The sequence below is a fragment of the Pezoporus flaviventris genome, unplaced genomic scaffold, assembly GCF_033815535.1.
Source record: "Pezoporus flaviventris isolate CSIRO_AGI_PZ_B2104156 unplaced genomic scaffold, CSIRO_AGI_Pfla_v1 ptg000045l, whole genome shotgun sequence".
In the NCBI taxonomy this organism is placed as follows: Eukaryota; Metazoa; Chordata; class Aves; order Psittaciformes; family Psittacidae; genus Pezoporus; species Pezoporus flaviventris.
The window spans coordinates 21,179,364-21,198,936 of NW_026892593.1; the positions used below are offsets into that span (position 1 = coordinate 21,179,364).

The window sequence follows — 19,573 nt, forward strand, 5'->3', positions numbered from 1 at the left end:
CCAGAGCAAAAAGAGCAGCTATGGGCTTAACCCATTAAAGATATACTTCACTGCACTTTGATCGATGTGCTGAAGAAATGCACTGTCATACATATACAACATACAATCAACATACTATCAGATGGTATTAGTTAAATATACAGATGGGACAATAGTATGCATCCTTTGGGGAGTGTTAAATACTTCCAAATCAGAATGGTGTTGGAATCCCTTCTAATTGTCTCCAGAGGACAGCAATAGGGTCTTAGAAGAAAACATCCAAAAAGATTTTTGGAACAACATTCATATGACTAGGCCTCTCATTAGACATCTGGACATCCCCACACAAAACACATGAAAAATGGAAATAGTCCAAAGTAGCTATATCTGTGCTCATGAAGTAAAACAATTTTTAACAGAAAGTGATTAACATGAAAATAGTTGTAGTAGCAGCTAGCTATTACACAGCAGAAACAGGGACTGAGATGTTACCTGGACAAGCTGAAGAGTTCATGGCTAGTTTCCTTCCACGGGCAAGGCAGATGGATCCAGTCTATGATCTAAGGTTCCATTCTGGCTCTTGCCTTGCTCTTAGACTGACACAGTCATGCACCATGTGTTTCTTCTGCTGGGCTTCAGGTTATAATCTCACCCCAAGATTTGAAGAAAATCACTGAAAACGTCTATTCAGAAGAATAAAAAGAAAGCAGTCCCTTCTCACTCAATTTTTTCACCTCTGCTTTCTTCTGCTTGTATTTGACATTTTATAATATATCCCTATGATTGAACAGACTAGGAAAAAACCTTTGCTGTATTTAGAAAGTACCTTTTTAATGGGGCTAAAATGAAATGTTACTTAATTTTATTTTCTTCACATCTCTTACACAGACTATAGGTCTGGATAGGTTTTAAGGAAACAATAATGGCAGAGACTGGTGAAGCTTGTTTTTTTTTTTGCATAAGGAAAAAAACCCCACTACATTTAGGAAGGTGCATCTGAGAAATGTGTTGGAAGTGCTGTGTGTGCGTGTGTATGTGTGAAAAGGCTTGTGACCATGAGCAAAAAAACAAAACCAGAAATACACAGCAATCAGAGATGTGACCAAAGAATCATATAAGTTTAAAAAACAAAGGATGCAGTTTAAAATGGGACTTCAGGATGTAAACAATGACCAAGAAATTTTACTCAAGAAATTTTCACTCATAACATTCACCTGCTGAAGATAAACTGCTAGAATGTGGGTAGGAGAAATTGAGAAAAGACAGGATTAAGCATAAAGATGAGGAAAATTGAAATAATGTAGGTAATGTGCAAGATTTCAGACTTCTTGATATCAGTTATACAGAAAAAATAGATAAAAATGGAAAAGACAAATATTACACCGTACCAGCAATACAGTGTTCTGAGATCAGAAAGAAAACACTTGAGATGAGGAGGCATCTGAAAATGCTTCTTACATAAAAGAAACATTGAAGAGCTATTCACCAAAGCCAATTTGTGAAAGCTGAAGAGGTTAAACATCAGGCTGCATAGAAGTCACTACAAGATTTAAAATATAAAACCAACCCTTTGACCTGAAAGGAAAAAATAGCTGGATGGTCAGAGAAAGAAAATCATGCTATTCTAGCTTTATGGTTGACCAGGAAATATCAGATAGAGAGAAGCAAGGTGTTTGAGAAATTTGCAGTGCGGATCATGTTTCAGTGAGTATCTTAACAGAGACAAAAATAATCTAAGAGAGTTTTCAATTGTTTTCAGGAACAGAAACCATTTTATAGATGACCTACAATATGCATTGGGCAACAGTTCCTAGGTCTTCAGCTTCTTTGTCTAAAAAGATCTTTGGCACTTTACATAAATACCCTGAAAAATGTGTAAATAACCACCAGCTTCAATGAGTTGATGCAGTCAAATAACAGGAGATTCCATTAATGTCAAAAGGCAGAAATAGATTAAAGGTTCATGAGTAGTAACCAAGAATCACTATCTGAGAAACAGAATCATTAACAGCATGGCATAGACCAACTTTTTTTTCCTGTGGAAGAAACTTCCTCTAAAATCATCATTTACTTTTCTGACAGGTCTAAATTGCTTTCACCTGGCTACAGACGAAAAGCACAAAGAACACTAACAAAAGCAAAGATTCAGTTTCATCAAAGTCATATATTTCTGTTGAATTTTTAGCACTATCCCTTCAGAAAGAGCAAAGAATGGGCACTCCATTAAATGGGCATTGATACATTAGTGCATATAGAAAAATGGATTTTTGTGAAACATTTGCATGTATTTTCATTTTCTATTGAAATGGAATATATTTATTGTCAAACATTTTATTTGAAAATATTCAAAAAGGAACTTTACAGATATATTTTGGTATCCGAAGTACAAGTAAGCTCTGTGAAAAACAAGTCTTCTTTGCTCTTGCTTCCAAGTTCGGTAGCTGGGGAGTTAGTAGTCCTGGAAAAACTAACTCCATTATGCCAAATTTTATAACACTCTTGCAGCAAAACTGACTTTTTATGTCAGAAGTGTTAGGGAAATGGCATGGTCTCAAACATTACTCCTGGCACCAGTAAATTACTGAAATAAACTCTGTCATCTGCTATCCTAAGCTTCCAGTTCAGAGTCATTTGGGGAGTGGAAATTATCACCATACAGTATCTTAAAACTGCCAATTTTGTAAGAAAATTTGAGTTAGATTTTCTTATTTATGTGCTGTAAAGGTGTGATGGCATACAACTACAGTAGGATGATATATTGCGTTAGACCACTAGTGGACTCTTGGAGGTACAAAATACAAATTTCTTTAAAATAGGAATAAAATGGAAAGGAATGCAATGTCTGACATTAAGGTTCAGTTCCCACAATTAACAGCTCTGAGGAAAAAAAAATAATAAGCAGAATTAAGTACAGAATTTGGCCTCATCAGCTGTGATCCATAAGTAATTTGGTTTACAAGTTTCTTTCATCTCCTTATAGCAAATATAATTCAATTGTGCATATCTTCAACATCAACACAATTAAATTGGTGTTAGGGGAACAAAACAGCCTTTTTTTCTCATTTAAGGCTCATATGCATAATCCTAGATATAGGAATAATGGGAGAATTATCATTTCAATAGTTGCCCAACACAGTTAAAGATATCTCAGAGGTACAAAAAGCTCAAAAACCTGATGTGTTGGACACATTATTTGCACCAACATTTGAGGGCAAATATTTATCTTGAAGTCTAATAGTATTTCTTCCCTAAAGATTTACTTTGAGTGCTATACAGAGAGCCCAAACTTGTAAGATTTGCAGTGAAAGCTCCAAAGAAGACAATAAACTTTATGGGGGAAAAAAAAAAAAAAAAAAAAGAAACCAAACCAAACACAAATATTCCCCCAGGATCTGGTGATACATATATTATCTTGGACTTTTAGCTACTTTCACAGTTTTCCTTCACAGCATGTATCAGCATGAAGAAAATTACCTTTATATGCATTTTTCTTGGTATTTTTGTTTTTCTTCAGCTTTTCTTGTGTCACAGGGCATTCTCCTATCTGCAAAAATTCAGTACAACCTAACACATTTTAGCTCATCAGTATTAGTGGTCTGATCAACAGAGAGAGCTTTGTATAGTATATGTTTAGGGTCTAGTCCTGCCAGATACACTGCAAGCTAATTAAAAAAAATCATTTTTTAACATCCTAAAATTAGATTTTCAGTAGGTTATGAGTAGATTGGAGAATACTGAAATCCTGTGATCAAAAAGAATCATTTAAATATATGTAAAAATAATTCAATACCTATACATTTATATCCCTACTGTTCCATCATTTTCCCTTTTAGGAAGCACAATTCTTTTTGCTTTGTTACAATTTGTAAGGTTGCTGCAATTTCATCTTATAGAGAACAAAAAGAATCGTCTGGTAAGTGAAGAAAAAAACAGAAGGTATGAAATGAAAAATAATTCCTAGGAGAAAATGCATTTCAATACTTAGCTTTAAGAATATGATTGAAAAGACTGAATTGGCCCATTAAATTTAATTCATCATTGCAAACCTTTCATTCTGAACATCCATTGCAAATAACCACACCCCTCATTCAGCAGTCACGTCTATGTGATTCATTCTGCGTTACTTGTAAGAAGAAGAACAAAGTTAAAATTTTAATTTCATATTATGGTTGAGTATGAATCTTCCTTGACATTGAATATTTTGCACTTGCTGTTAACATTCTGTTGCTAAAAATAAAAGGCCACTATATTACTTGCATCAAAATAATGCTTTTCCTATTTTGCATGCTTCACAGGTCTTTAAACAAATCCTATAGATGTTCCGACTTTACATTTTTGATTACATATTTCATGCATCATTACTTTGAAAAGCTGCTTTAATTATAATACTTATTATGCTAAAATTGAGTTGGTTTTAGCCTGTAAGGAAAAAGAGCTGTTGTGTAATTACTGATACATAACTGAACTTTTCCTTGAACCATGCAATTCCTACACTCTAATTAGGTCTCCATATCTCATTTACATAATTTTTTAATACTCTGATGGAATGCAATTTGCTGTCCTCAGGACTGGTTACCAGTTTCTTAGTAGCAGCAGAGGAACTGGAAATTCATGGTGAAGATAGCCCTTACTAGCCTTTCTGCTGCATCCGAAAGAGTTCATGCTGTTGAACAAGAAGTTTCAGGCCTCTTTCTTCTGAATATTCATGCTTCTTTTCTTCATTCTTCAAATTTACCACCTTAAATTTACAATATAAGTAAGAAATATTCTCATGCTTAGCTGAATGAGATATGCACAAGTGTGGTGAGTAAAGGTTGTCTGGAGGGTTGTGGGCTATTTTTAGTTGATGTGCACACTGACATTCATTCCCAGAGCTTTCACTTATTTATGTCCTTATATTGATTTCCTTACCATGGTATCTCAGGGTTTCTGTTTCTTCGGGCATTATTAAAAATGAGAAAAACATATCCTAACCTGAAGTCACAGAAAGTGACTGGCCCCTTGCCTAGCAAGACAAGATCCTGAGGGCAGAACTAAGCAGGAGAGATGTGGTGGTCATTTCAAGCACACAGCTGAATGGCAGCAGTATGGTTTAGTCTCAATGAACCTCCAGAGCTTCTTCATCCAGTAAAGGACTACCCCATTCTTTCAGCACATGGCAGATTTCTTGATTTCCTTTTATTATCTGAAATTGGGATTGTACTCAGTAGTCTCAATCCTTCATTCTCATATCTTATTTTGTTTAGATGTTGAGGCAATTAAACTAGTTGTCTATTATTTGAGGAAGGAAATTGTGTTTGTAAAGACCTGAATCATACCTTTTGCTCATTGGAATGTCATGTCTAGATATGTTCAGAGAACTTCAAATTCTTTTTTGCTAAATGCTCTCCACTGGAGTAAAAATTCAAATATCTGTGCCAAAGTGTCTTCACCTGACTGCCATGATTTTTCAAACATGATGGACAGTGACTTAGCAATTTCATTCACCAGCTCCTTCAGGAACAGCGGATGGATTTCATCAGGTCCCATGGACTTGAGTACATTCAGGTTCTTAAGAAAATGCTGCGCAGTATTAATAGCATAGTTAAACTAAAAATATTTCATTTCAATTATTTATTTATTTGAATATCCTCAAGCTTTTTGCATCTATAGAGAGTTTTTCAGCAGTCAGCAATCACTGGAAAAAGAGCTTCTTTAAGCCTTTTGATGGTAGGTGTTTCCATGTTTGAAAAAATTCTTCATATAAATGACATAGAAAAAGAGAGCCAGAGGAAAAAAAAAAAAATATTAGTAAAGTGCACAGCACTGAGAATAAATCTGTAAAAAGCTACGCAAAGATCACTTTTGTAGTTACATCAACTAGGGTACGATTTTGAAAACTGGCAATCTTCAGTCCTCAAAAACAATTACTTAGAAACAGATTGTGAAAGCTAGGGAGGGACATCTTGGTTAATTGAAACCACTTCCCTGTAGCCAAGGCATATAACCCTCTTTATAATTTCATTAAGTTACCTCCTTAAACCAGTTAAACATAAAATTGTGTTAACACCAGAATGCTCAGAAACTTTACTTTTCAGCTTACTAGCAACCTAATTCTGATTTTCAACATTTTTCATCAGTTCTCACATGTTTTCCGCTGCCAATATTTTAGTTTTTCATAAGCAGATGGTATCCCTCTTTGGTGTTTACCCAGGTGATGATTTATCAGGGAATATTACGGAAACATTAGGTTTCCATTAGCTCCTGTCTCCAGGATGCTGCTTTTCATGTTCCTAATCCCGTATGCCAGGTTTACAAGCCTGGAAGAAGTTGTGGTGTTGACATGCAAGGAATTCCTTCATGCAAAGGATGGAGATGGGGTTTATTATTGCTTCTGCTCATGCCTCCTCCCTCCACCTCCCCATAGTATAATCGTAGAATCATAAAAGAGTTAGGGCTGGAAAGGACCTTAAGATCATTTACTTCCAACCCCCCTGCCATGGGTAGGGACATCACACACTAAACTATGTCCCCCAAGACTCAATATTCACAAATGTCCACTGACGTGATTTACATTTTTGATTTACCTGTAGAGAATACTATCCTCTAAGAGCCTTCATTAGGCTAAGCAGGCCAAGCTCTTTCAACCTCCTTGCACAAGAGCCTCTCCATTTTTTATAATCCTATTTTTCTCCAAACAGAGACTCGTCGGCACCTAATAGCATACTTTAAGCACCGTTCTAACATGTTCTGGTATAGGAAGGATCCATGTCGTTCCATCAAAATATTGTCACAGAGAGGGTGGCTGTTTGTACTATTGCAGCCAAAACTAGATGCTGAGAATGGCCAATAATGTATTACACACAATGAAAGAAATTCCCTGAGTTCAGTGGTCTTCAAATCAGGCTCAGTGTCCAAGTAGATAATATTTTTAAAAGTCTGAATTTTGCCAGTTGTTTAACATTTCACATGACCAGTAACCCTGGATAAGCATTCAGTATTTAAATAGCATGCAAACAATAAAATACATCTTTCTCATTTTCATAATCATGTACATACCAGCCACAGCCTAATTGCTAAGACAGAACAACACTCCTAATTATACCCATTGTGAATTTTTGCTTTTGGATGGGGTATGAAGTGCCTTTATGTGTTTACAAATTGCTGGATTCAGGTGAGCTTCAAAGTTCTGCAGGCTGATCTCACATTAGTCCTTTGATCTGTATTTTTAATTTGGCATGAAACTACTGCAAGCTACATAGTGAAACTAATGAGGTTGCCATAACTGTGCAGGGCAATAATCAACACCTACATTATTGCTGGAGACTGTATTTAGTCCATGCATGATGTAAACTGAGAAATGCTTTTTTGTTTCAAAAAACATTCTGATGTGCATTCACACATTTTCTCAGAAATTAAAAAGATTGCAGGAAGACACGGTGAATGGAAAAGTGTTGGGATCATAAATTATTTTGATCTAGACTTTTGACAAATCAAGAAAATAAAATCTGCACAATAAGTTCAAAGAGAAATTCAGAACTGGAGTATAATCTATGGTAACAAGCAGCATCACAAAACCAGGAACCAGTCGACTGTATGGTGGCTTTACAATGTTGGTAACATCGAGTTAGAGCCTTTCTCCCATGCTGTGACCCCGTGAACTGGAAGCAACTGTCTGTCCTGATGCACCTCTAGAAAGACACAGTGAAAACATGCTACAGTGTGATGGAGAAGCCAGAGTCGTGCTGGAGGACATCCTCAGACGCATCTTGAGAGCCTACCTGCGTATTGTGTGACAGTACCCATGTGTTGACAGCAGGGGGGGTCCACAGGTAGCCTATGTGAGAAGAGGCCATGGGCTACCCTGGGCTGTGAGCAGCCAGCTCCAGCTGGCTGCAGTGGGGAACCCATACTGGAGCAGATTAAAAGTGTGAAAACTGGCAGAGAGAAGCTGACCATACTGACCATCCGTAGCCCCCATCCTGTCCTGTGCCACTCATGGGGGGAAAGGATTGAGGAGAGTGAGGATTTAAAGTTAAGCCTGGGAGGGGAAGGAGGAAGAGTGTTTTAATGTCTTACTTTGCTTCTTACTATCCAAATCTACTTTAGTTGTTAATAAATGACTTTTCTCCAATTTAAGTCAGTTTTGCACACAACAGTAACTGTGAGGTAATGTCCCTGTCTTTATCTTGACCCATGAACTTTTGCTCTCCTTTTCCTGCTAAGGAGAGGGAGTGAGTGTATAGCTGGCTAGGTGCTTGTCTGTCAGCCAAGGCTGACCCACCACACTCAGTCACCCAAGTACATCCTGCGTTCAGACCCGCCCTTTTTGAATGATCAGCAGTAGCAATACAGACCACTGTACTCCACAAAGTTTGTGATCCACATAAACTCTGAGTAAGTGCAGGACTGTTCTGTGCCGTGCTTGCCTGCACATACAGTTGTGCCTTCCGGCCTCTCCTGTGCTCTACAAATCCCTTAGCCACAGGATAAACTCAAAAGGGTAACTGTAATGGAGGAAGCTGTAGATGTCTCTCCCTTGGCACCAGGGATGACACCACCTGCGAGTCCTTGGCTACATCTAAAAGTGAAGCAACCTGTTCTTATTCAGGCATGCTTTTGCTTGACAGTAGAAATTATGAATAGAGTTGTTTTCTTCTAAGATAATCGTATTAGAGCTCTAAATACTGATGAACTTCTCCATAGAGAGGATCTGCACTGCTTGCCATGCTGTAATGGAAGGCTTCTTAGATGCTGCTCAAGCTGGGATTCCCAGCACCTGAAGGTACATAAGATTACCTATCAGTGTTTTACATCTCATGTTAGCCCTATTAAATAGTATTTTAGAGAATGTTGTGGCGAGTTAGCCTTAGCTAGATGCCCACACAGCTTCTCACTCACTCTCTTCCTAACCGGGTGGCAGAGAAAATAGAAAAAACAGGAGCAAGAAATTTAATTGGTTGAAGCAAAGACAAGGAGATCACTTATCAACTACTCTCACACGAAAAAGACGCAGCTTCAGAAAACTAATTTATTGCCAGTTAAAATGAAAATGTGATAAATAACTCAGGTAGTGGGAAACAAAAAGACAAATATTAAATCAATACTTTCCTCCCTCGTTTTCCAGACCGAACTTCACTCCCAACCCTTCTTCCCGCCCCAGGCAGCAGAGGAAGGTTGGGGATGGGGTTCAGAGCCAGTACTAGGGGTTTCCCTCTGCTCCTCCCCCTTTGTCATGCTTTTCCTCTGACCTGCAGGGTCTCTTCTGCAGTCTGCAGAGAGTCTCTGATCCAGTGCCTGCAGCACCTTCACCACTCCTCTGACCTTGGTGTTTCCTCTGCTGTTTCTCACTCCTCTCTCTTTCAGGCATTTTCTTCTCTTTGCCAAACTCATTATTACAGCAGGGGTTACCAGTGTAGCCAAGGGTTGGTTGGAGATGCTGAAACTAGTCATGTCCGGCACAAAGCAGCCCCCAGACACTCCTCACAGAGACCGCTCAGCAGCCCCCACTTCCAGTGCCTCAACACGGATACACAACTCAACCTTAGAGAGTCTGACTGCCTTTCTCACAACATCATAACAAATACTTGTGCCCATGTGCTACAGCCTCACACCTGCATGTGTTTCATTAGATACTTCTATTTTTCACACTGTCTTCTGGACCAGAATATGAAGCCTCATGTGTAGTGTTGGGCCTCTTGAGGGAGCAGGAAAGGGGTCAGCACCTACTTAGAATAAAGATGCATCCATTACATTTGTACAGCATGCACAGGGAAACATCCATCAATCATAACAGTGTTTCACCTATCAAAGTATTTGACAACTACTTTTAATGAGCAAAGAATACTTGCATTGACTTTTGTCAGTGTTATGTGGATTATTTCCACTATTCAACAGCTGTGTATCAATAAAGATGTAATTATGGGTCAGAATTGACTTTCATCTACACATCTGCCTCAGCTCTACTCTAAAGGTAATGCAGACTTGCAACACTTTGAATGGCTCAGGATGCTGTTCTCTACTCTGTACAAAACAACATGAAATTAAAACACAACTGAAGCAGACATATATTAAAAACTAATTATTTTGTTCAGACAAAATTAGCCAATAAACCCAGAAAAAGTACATTCTCTTTGATATATTTTTTTAAAAAAATAAAACCCCCCAAAACACTAAAAATCATTTCACATTAAACATGTTCTTATCTTTATGAATATTTCATTCTCATACAATATAAACTATTATAAAGCTGAATTTTATAACACAGTGTCGTGGTTTAAGCTCAGTCAGCCATGCAGTCTTGCTCTCTCAATCCCCCTGCTTTCCTTCCCCCACTCCCGGAGGGATGGGGAGGAGAATCAAAAGAATGCAACTCCCAAAGTATAAAGGTGGTGACCACACTGGGAACATAAGCCACATCAGTTTCATGATCAATGATTCTATTGTATTACAAGTCATTACCATAAAGCACAATGAGACAAGAGCCTTAGCCCAAGGCCGCCAGCCGATAAACACTAACACAGCAAAAACCGGCTGTAAGTAAGGTACAACATACTGAAACTGTGAGGTCAGGAACAACAGCTTTGAGAGCCAATAAATCGTGATTGTGACCAATGACTATTAATCTGAAACAATGAATGCTTATCACAAAGATGATTAGACACACTCTGGTCAAATCTGTCATTATCTCAAACCTCCATGCCCCACGCAGGGCATTAAAAGAACTGTTTTAAGTCCAGGACGTAAATCAGAACCACATACTCTACTTCCCCCCCACACACCCCCCCCCCACCTTTGTTCCCCCAGCTCCCAGAGGGATGGGAAGGGAAATTGAAAGAATGTAACTCCCACAGGTTGAGATAGGAACAGCCCAGTAACTAAGGTATAACGCAAACCTCTACTGCTGCCGCCAATAATAATAATGATAAGGGAAATAGCAAGGGAAGAGAATACAATACCACCCACCCACCGATACTTAGCAGTGAACTAGCCCTTGCGGGCAACTCTCAGTTTACATCCTGGGCATGACATGCTGTGGTATGGAATACCTCTGGCTAGTTTGGGTCAGGTGTCCTGTCTCTGCTTCCTCCCAGCTTTCCCTCCTCCCTGGCAGAGGACGAGACTCACAAAGTCCTTGGTCAGACTAAACATTTGAGCAGTAACTAAAAACATCAGTGTTATCAGAGCTGTTCCCTGGCCCAAAGTCAAAAACACAACACTGCACCAACTATTAAGGAGAAAAAAATGACTGCTACTGCTGAACCCAGGACACACAGCATTGTTCAAAATTGAAAATTGCTTAGCTGTCAGTCCCTAGTGAACTAAGTTAGAGGAAGTTAGATGCCTTCTCTTGAATTAATATTTTTATGGCTAGTCAAAAAACATCTATATACACACAACAGAACAAGTCAAGATACTAAGAATGGTGTGAAAATAAACATATTAGGCTTTCCTTTCTTCCTACTGGTAAGCCCAAAGAAGTAAAAAGAATGGCTTCAGTTCCTTCATCTGCTGGTATCTTACCAAAATAGCTTTGTTCAGTAATAGTATAGCTATATTACATCTGGCAGCTAGAAATATACTTTGATTTATTACAGTTATTTGATTCATCAGTCAAAACTGTTGAGATTAACCTTTCTTCTTTCAAAGGGCAGGAAAATGAAATGCTAGAATTCTAGGTTCTTGTTTTAAAAGTGCTGGTATATAAATGACCTTAGTGTCATATGCTAGCAGTTGAGGTAATGCATCTGGTAAGGTCCAGATACATGAAATTATCCACATGATTACATGGCTGAATACATTGTTGGATCCTTACTGTCCACATAAGCTGTTAACTGACCATTTAATTCACTTGAACATCTTGGTGCTATTCTATAGACATTGTTTTTCCCCCGTTCTACTCCCCATTTCCTACAAACACTTTCTCCTGCCCATGCAAGGAGTGTGCCACAAGCTAGAATTGAAGGAAAGAAGCAGCTGATTAGGTACGTGTAGGCACTGTTTCATCAGCTTTAAGGATGACACTCAGCAAAGTCCAGTAATTGAATTCACACGCTACTATACTAATACACTCTCATGCAGTACTTCTACAAAAGGGTGGTGACATTCCTGGCCCCAGGGTTTCCTGCTTATATGGCATAAAATGTCTTTCATTTCTCCTGAAGCACCATGTCAAGTAATGATGTTCCCAAATACTTAATGGAAGGGGCATTTAAGGAGACAGCTGAATGACAGGGGCTTGTATCAGCTCAAATCTCAAGGTTATTTAATGTTCAGCATTTCAGCCTTCTTCATTTTTCTGGATAGGTTCAGCCTCCCATGGAAATTTTTACAAAGTCCTGTGTGCTCATTTGAATTTGCCTTTCAGACCCAAGCTTCAAATTAAAATTAATGGTGCCAAGAGAGTATCAATGCCCTACTCTCTTCATGTTTCCCTTCAGAGGTCATCATTCACCATATGAATTCTCACACTGAGTGTGCTTTACTATTCTTTTAAACTTAGTGGCCCCTGTAAATATATCTCCCTTCATGAGATCTGAGGTTCAAGGTTGTTCAGCTACTTAGTTATCTCCAAAGTTAGCAATAAATAAATGATGTACAGAGCAGCTCAATGTATACAGTGTTTGAGAATGACTCTATAATCTAACAATAAGACCCAGCATCCCAGAAAGACTTGCCTTCTCTTTCAGTGTGGCTGCATTCTGTTGCTATTGCACTTAAATGCAATTTTAAATGCAATTAAAGTAGATTTGCAATTTTGCTCCCTGATCTCGGAATTACATTGACCTAACTTTTTGTTTGCTTCATGTTTTATTTGGTTTTAGGCTTTGCTTTTTTTTGGAAAGAAGGTGAGAGATTATATTTACTCACACACATTAATATTAACCATAGCATTTAACAAAGAACAAAGAATAATGAATAATTTCTTGTGGGGTTTTTTTGGTGTTTTTTTTGTGGTTTTTTTTTTTTGCTTTAACAGAGATTTTGGAGTTAGTCACTTTCACCCGAGTAACATATTTGCTTTTTCTTGTAGGTCTGCTCCCTAAATTGCTATTCAGGACTGGAAAAGAGCAGCTTTTCATCATTTCTTCTAAACATGTGGTAGAGAGCTGTGTAGAATTATGCGTACAGAGCAGTAAACTTCTTCGTATGCAGATTGGGGTACATTATGTCTTTCAGTCTCTTCCACCTATACCAGAACAATACAGAGGAGCTTTAAGGATCACAACTTTGCCCCGAAAAAGCAAGTTTCCTTATTTATCACCAGTTCACACCATTAGCGTTTATTCGCATATGATATTAAAAGCCTGTTACAGAGATACTTAGTTTTTTTAAAAAAACAACTTCATAAAGAAATGAAAGTAGGTATCACATCATTTGATGGAAACTCTACAGTACACAAGAGGAAAAAAATCATTATGCTTCACAGATTTTTTGAAGTCTCAAATTGCTCCTCCTTCAACACCTGAATTTTAAATTAGCATATAATTATTCAGTCACAGGAGCTTGTACTTCAGCCATGACTGTCAAAGAATAGCATGTGTAACACAGAAAATGTGCCAGAAGAATAACTGAAGAGGGCTGGGAAACTGAATTAGCTGTGTATCAGTGGTAATTATTAAGCCACAGTGGTGTATAGTATTTAGGGTATTTAAATGAGAGAAATGATAGCTATTACAGGCAAAAGGTTAGCAGGCAAAAATAAATGAGGAAAATGGAGCATATAGATGCTGCACACCACCTGTAACTAGAGTAATTTCCCATGTGAACAACACTTGCATGTGTTGAGATTAATGTCTGAAGCACAGAAAATATGTAGCAAAAATATTCATTCAAAATTAACATGTATTTGGATATGATGGCATTCTTACACTTTTGTTCTTTTTTTTCTTCAAGCTTTTGGATGACATAAATGATCACAGCAAATCTGTTTTCACTGAAACATTCAAATATTCACTGAAGGAGTATGGAATGTACACATTCAATCACACATATTTCACAAGATAATGTCTCTTTTGCTCATATAAATGATACAGTGTGGCTATACTGAAATAAGCCAAACTTACAGTCAACCTCAGGCACAACAAAGGGGTTTTTTTGCAACATAGCTGCATTCTCATGCTGATTGTCTGAAAAAGTTTGAACCATTACAATCTGACATATCTATACAAAATGGTAAAATATTTTTTTGTTTTAACATCCTGCTTACATACAGTGGTAAAGAATTTACATTTTCCTTTGGGTGCTATATGAATCTGCTGGTACTGAAACACTGAGAAATCTGTAATTCCAGTAGCGATGTGGTAGTTCAGAAAGTGAACAATTAAACTGCCCTCACCTTTCTGGTAACAACCAGAGTGCACGTGTTATACAGTTAGATTTTTAAAGGAGGTCTGAGAAGTAATAGAAAAGTAAAAACACAGAACAGTACTAAAACAAGTTTCCAAGAAAGCTTGTAGTTTGCAGGAAATCTGTGAGTTGCTTAGAGTAACACATAGTGCTGGGGAAGAAATTAATCAGCCAACCAACTTGGCTGTGCAGATTTATAGGTTCTTTCTGACTAATGTGTGGTTTGTTCACTTTGCCACCCATTATCTAGCAGTGCTAAGTCTTCCTAATTAAAGAGATGACCCTTTAACTGTGAAATCTATATTCTATTATTTTCTCTATTGCTCAAGCTGTCTCTTTTAAACATGATTCTCGACTTTCACTCTAGGTTGATTATTAGTTTTATCGAGGGAACTCTTGCAAAGCTTCTCTCCAAGAAGGAAACTTGTTAGATAAAGTTAAATTATCTCCTTGGAAGAGGATTTTTAGCATAATTGTAGATTGACATAAAACACTAACACAAATATTAGCCATTCTGATTTAACTCTTTTTCGTGTGTGTTTTCAGGACATAGACATTTCTGATAAAACTTACGTTTTCAAATACTTATGATTAAAAACTGATTTCAGGTTCTTATCAGAGCTCTATACTGACAACATGGTACAATAACCTTGAACACCCTGATGCTAAAACTGTCCCTGCAGGACCTTAACTCACATTTAAGAAAATGCAGGCTAATCACCCTACCTGAAAAATTTCCCACAGTTTCTGGGAGCATGCTGACTTTGATATTATTTGCCTGTGCAAACCTCATGAGCCCATGCAAACCTCATGAAGTTCAACAAGGCGAAACACAAGGTCCTGCACCTGGGTTGAGGCAATCCCAAGCACAAGTACAGGATGAGCAAAGACTGGATTGAGAATAGTCCTTTTCTGAGAAGAAAGACTTGGGGTACTGGTTGATGAGAAGTTCAACTTGATGCAGTAATGGGAGCTTGCAGCCCAGAAAGCCAACCATGTCCTGGGTTGCATCAGAAGGAGTGTGACCAGAAAGTTCAGGGAAGTGATTCTCCCCCCTGTACTCACCCTCATGAGACCCCACCTGGAGTCCTGCATTCAGCTCTGGGGCCCTCACACAAGTGGGACATGGACCTGTTGGAGTGAGTCCAAAAAGGACCATGAACATGATCAGAGGGCTGGAGCACCTCTCCTGTGAAGACAGGTTGAGAGACTTGGGCTTTTTTTGCTTGGACAAGAGAGGGCTCTAGGGAGACCTTAAAGCAGCCTTCTAGTCCTTAAAGGGAGCATAGAAGAAAGCTGGAGAGGGATGTTTTTACAAGGGCATGTAGTGATAGGACAAAGGGGAATGCCTTTAAAGTGAAAAAGGGAAGATTCAGATTAGATATTAGGAAGAAGCTCTTTATGGCAAGATACTGGAACAGGCTGCCCAGACAAGCTGTGGCTGCCTCATCTCCGGAAGTGTTCAAGGCCAGGCTGGACAGGGTTTTGAGCAACCTGCTCTAGTAAAAGATGTCCCTTCCCTTTGTGAGGGAAGTGGAAATAGATTAATTTTAAGGTGCTTCCAACCCAAACCATTCTATGATTCTATTATGATTCTATGATTATTAAGGAAATAAAACATTGATTACACAAGTTATGTTAATTCTAAAGAAGAAATAGCTGTCATCCAGCCTCTTTCTAAAGCAATGTCTTTTTTCTGAGAGCACTGTAAATTGCTGTGCATATATGATCATACTGTGTTGAATGCAAGAAGGAGATTTGCAGGTCCTTCACTTTCTTTTTCATTGTGCAGATAAGCATCAACTTACAGTCTTAGGAGTTTAATTAGAAGTGAGACTAACGTCATCACAGAGACAAAAGGGGTGTTCTGCCATCGCCAGCACTTCTCTCACTTATCAGGGTCACATAGCATAGCAGGTGAGCAAGAGCAATGTATACAACCCTTTTTCATTGGAAAGGTGAAGCCAAAGCTCAGGCAATAGAGTGACAACCTTTGTCATGGCTCGAAATCAGAGCTATGGGAACAGGAATTGTTGAGTTGACAATTTGCATTTGCTCATTTCAGTTCTGAAGTTAACACAGCACATTTCAACAGCACTCACCAGTCAATCAGCCTGGCCGGCCATAAAAGGCAAATCTCTTTTCCCCCCTCTTTCCACCACTTATTTGATAAATACTACTGAGTAGTAAGATAAGGCAAAAATAGTAATTGCAAGTAACCTTTACTAAGCATTTTTTGAATAAAAATCCTTGATATTTTTAATTTAGAGTATGTGTTAAGATCCCTAGAAATAGATTGGAACTCCACAGTGACAAGCTTGGAGGCTAAGTTTCTCAAAGGAAATCTTTCTGCTAGCTGCAAGGCAGGAAGGGAAAATGTTCTCACTTGTTAAAATCTGTGCATTAACCTTTCTCATCTGTGTGTATAGCTACATGTTATAACAATGGCAGATATATATACTAACAAGGGCTAAGGATGAGACATACAGCATCTTTTCATTTGGGCAAGAGAAAGAATGAAAAAATAATGCAATTCCTATTGAATTCTGTGTTTGTATGATTGAATTGCTGAAGCAAAGATACACTAACCTCGTTTTCTTTATTTAAGAAGTCATTGTCCTCAGTCATTTTTTTTTTTTTTCATGGAGAATAAGCTAGCTTTTCTTCATGGAGCCATATTAAATCTCCTTCTTGCAGCAGGCCTTGGATTCCTCCTTTTTTTTTTTTTAATAAGAAAATGTTAAAAAATGGCCTCCTCCTTGTAAAAAAAAAATAAAATTCTCTTTCTAGTGCCCCACCTGCTCCATGCCTTAGACTCACAGGTTATTTCACTTTTTAAATAGACTACTATACCTGTTTTTTTCTGTGCACCCTTCCCTTTCGGAAGAGCGTCATTTAGCCATTTGTCACTCTTTTAGCTTCCTAGTCTGCTTACTAGTTTTCTTCTTATATTATCCTACCCTGAATCATAAAAGAGCTTGATGTGCTGTTCTGACCAAGGGAGTAATGATGGAGGTTTCCAGACTTGGAACTTTTAGCCTATACTTCTGCTTATTCTTTTGCACTGCTCTGTGCTGACTTCCTCTCAAAAATACTGTAGAATTCAGCAGAAGTCTTTGTTAAATTTACATTATTTGTAAATATTTGGTGGAGAAAGTTCTGCTTCCTGCTTTTTTGTGGCTTTCTAACTCCACTAGGCTTGATCTTTTGCTTATGAGCATCCCCTACTGTCCCTCTGAGAATGAGTTGCTCACCTAGATAGGATTCTTCATATGACAGTAATACTAATACTAATTCAATAATATACATACATACCATAGCAACACCAATGTAACAAAATCCATATAATATTGAATCCATTGTCCTCTAGCCTATAATTATGGACCCAAATGCCAAAACTGTGACAGCCTCTCAAAACTCTTCAAAAGCAGATGAGAACATGTTCAGCAAATGTGACCGTTTCATGTTAATCAGAAGTTCAATTCAGAAGCACTGGGAGGAATCAATAAACAGTTATAGTTATGCCTTGTAGGTTTATACTTTTACAGTAGTTGCTATGACATTCTTTAAATAGTCTTAGTTGTATTTCTTCTATTAGTAGTACCTCACTCCCTGGATTGCTTAGGTACAGCAAATAAAACCAAACTGCTGCCTTCTGGTGCTTTTGTTCTATCAGCTGCCTACTTGCAACATTTGCATATATACACCAAATGTCTATCTAACGCATATGAGATATGGCAGTACAATACACTGAGATTTGCTATAAAATTTTTCTTAATGAGACTAAAACCTGTACTTGCAATATGAAAAGAGATTTCATTAGGCAGCAGGGCTTATATGTTCTTCATTTCAGATTTGGATTTATAATCCTAAAGTTCCCATGAAAGCTTTCAATAGACTGGTATAATAGACAAAACAATAACTGGAGGTGGACCCTGTAGAATTTTAACAAATCATTTCAATGCTGTCCAAGCAAGAATGCCTAGAAACTTATTTCACTTTCAGTTATGCCCTCAATACCACAGCAAAATTAACTGTACAGGAATCAGCAATACTATTTAAACTTGTTTTTCACTTGTGAGGTGGAAATAGCTAGACCAAGACTGACTGTTCTGTAGTTGTATTATAGATGTGCAGCACTTGAGTACTCATATACAGGTCAAAGAGAGTGATTGATTCCAGTGCAGTGAACGGATTTATTAAAGCACAGCATTAATGGCTAGATGACTCTCATTTTCACAGTTCTTGACCTCTCAAGTTGTTGTCTTTATGAAAATCAAATATTCATTGTTTTTCATATAACTCACCATTACCTCTGTCATCTGTGCTTCAGCCTGGATACTATCATGTTATCTTTTGTATCTCAGAGGTCTAATGTACATCACAACAATGAAAATTTTAGGATTAAACTACTCATATTGACATCAGTCAGAACTGAAATGCATTGCCATGCCTTTGACCAAGACACCAAAAGACAACTATGAAGATCCAGGTTACTTACTTTACAGTTGAATGAGAAAATATAAAGAATTCTTCCTTTCATGAAATATGTTGAATAATTGATCAAATGGAAGTTTAACTTAGATTTAGATGAAAAAAATGTGCAAGATGCATAGTCACAAAGCAATTGCTGTCAGCATTACTCTTTTTCACTGTTGTTATTATACAGTATATGCTTACATAGTATAATGCCAGTTTAAGCCATTTAATTTGCCCCTTTTATTTTTTTATTTAGAATTTCTTTATATACACCATAGAGAAAAAAAATTAACATCGAAGCAGCTGCAATGATTTAAAGTGCTTGCACATCCAAACTTAGTAATAACTTAAAGCCCCTTTCTGGAGTGTTTGAAAGTAGTGCATTTGCATCAGATATCCCTAAACATAATACTGAGGTTGTGAAGGTTTCAATTAGGATACTGAGCTGTAAGCTTACTTGATTTATGGTAATGCTTTGTTGCATAAATTAAAAATGTTTTCAGTCATACAAGTCGTGTGTTCATGTGCCCTAGTTTAGGCATTTAAAAACCTTATGTCTGAGTCATCTTGGAAACTTCATCATAATGAAGACAAATCAACATTTTCAGAAGGTGATTCTTGGCCCTGTTTTAGACAACTATCTTAGAAAACTAGTATACCCTCACAAGCTGCTCATTTCTCTTGACTGATAATCATATGGCTCTGGGATCTTAGACATGAAGGTTTAACTCTTGTAAGTTTAAAGTTAGGTGGAAATTAATATTCACCCATTCTCTTCTCAGTATAA

At 37.7% G+C, this 19,573-nt stretch overlaps 1 long non-coding RNA gene across 1 annotated transcript; it reads right to left on the bottom strand.

The window, feature by feature from the left end:
* Positions 1 to 2,123: 2,123 nt before the first annotated feature.
* Positions 2,124 to 18,855, bottom strand: LOC133276630 (uncharacterized). Its single transcript, XR_009745936.1, has 3 exons — positions 18,809 to 18,855; positions 14,025 to 14,087; positions 2,124 to 3,523 (listed from the first exon to the last, which is right to left on the bottom strand). It is a non-coding gene; the product is annotated as an uncharacterized LOC133276630 (long non-coding RNA).
* Between the last annotated feature and the right edge of the window lie 718 nt (positions 18,856 to 19,573).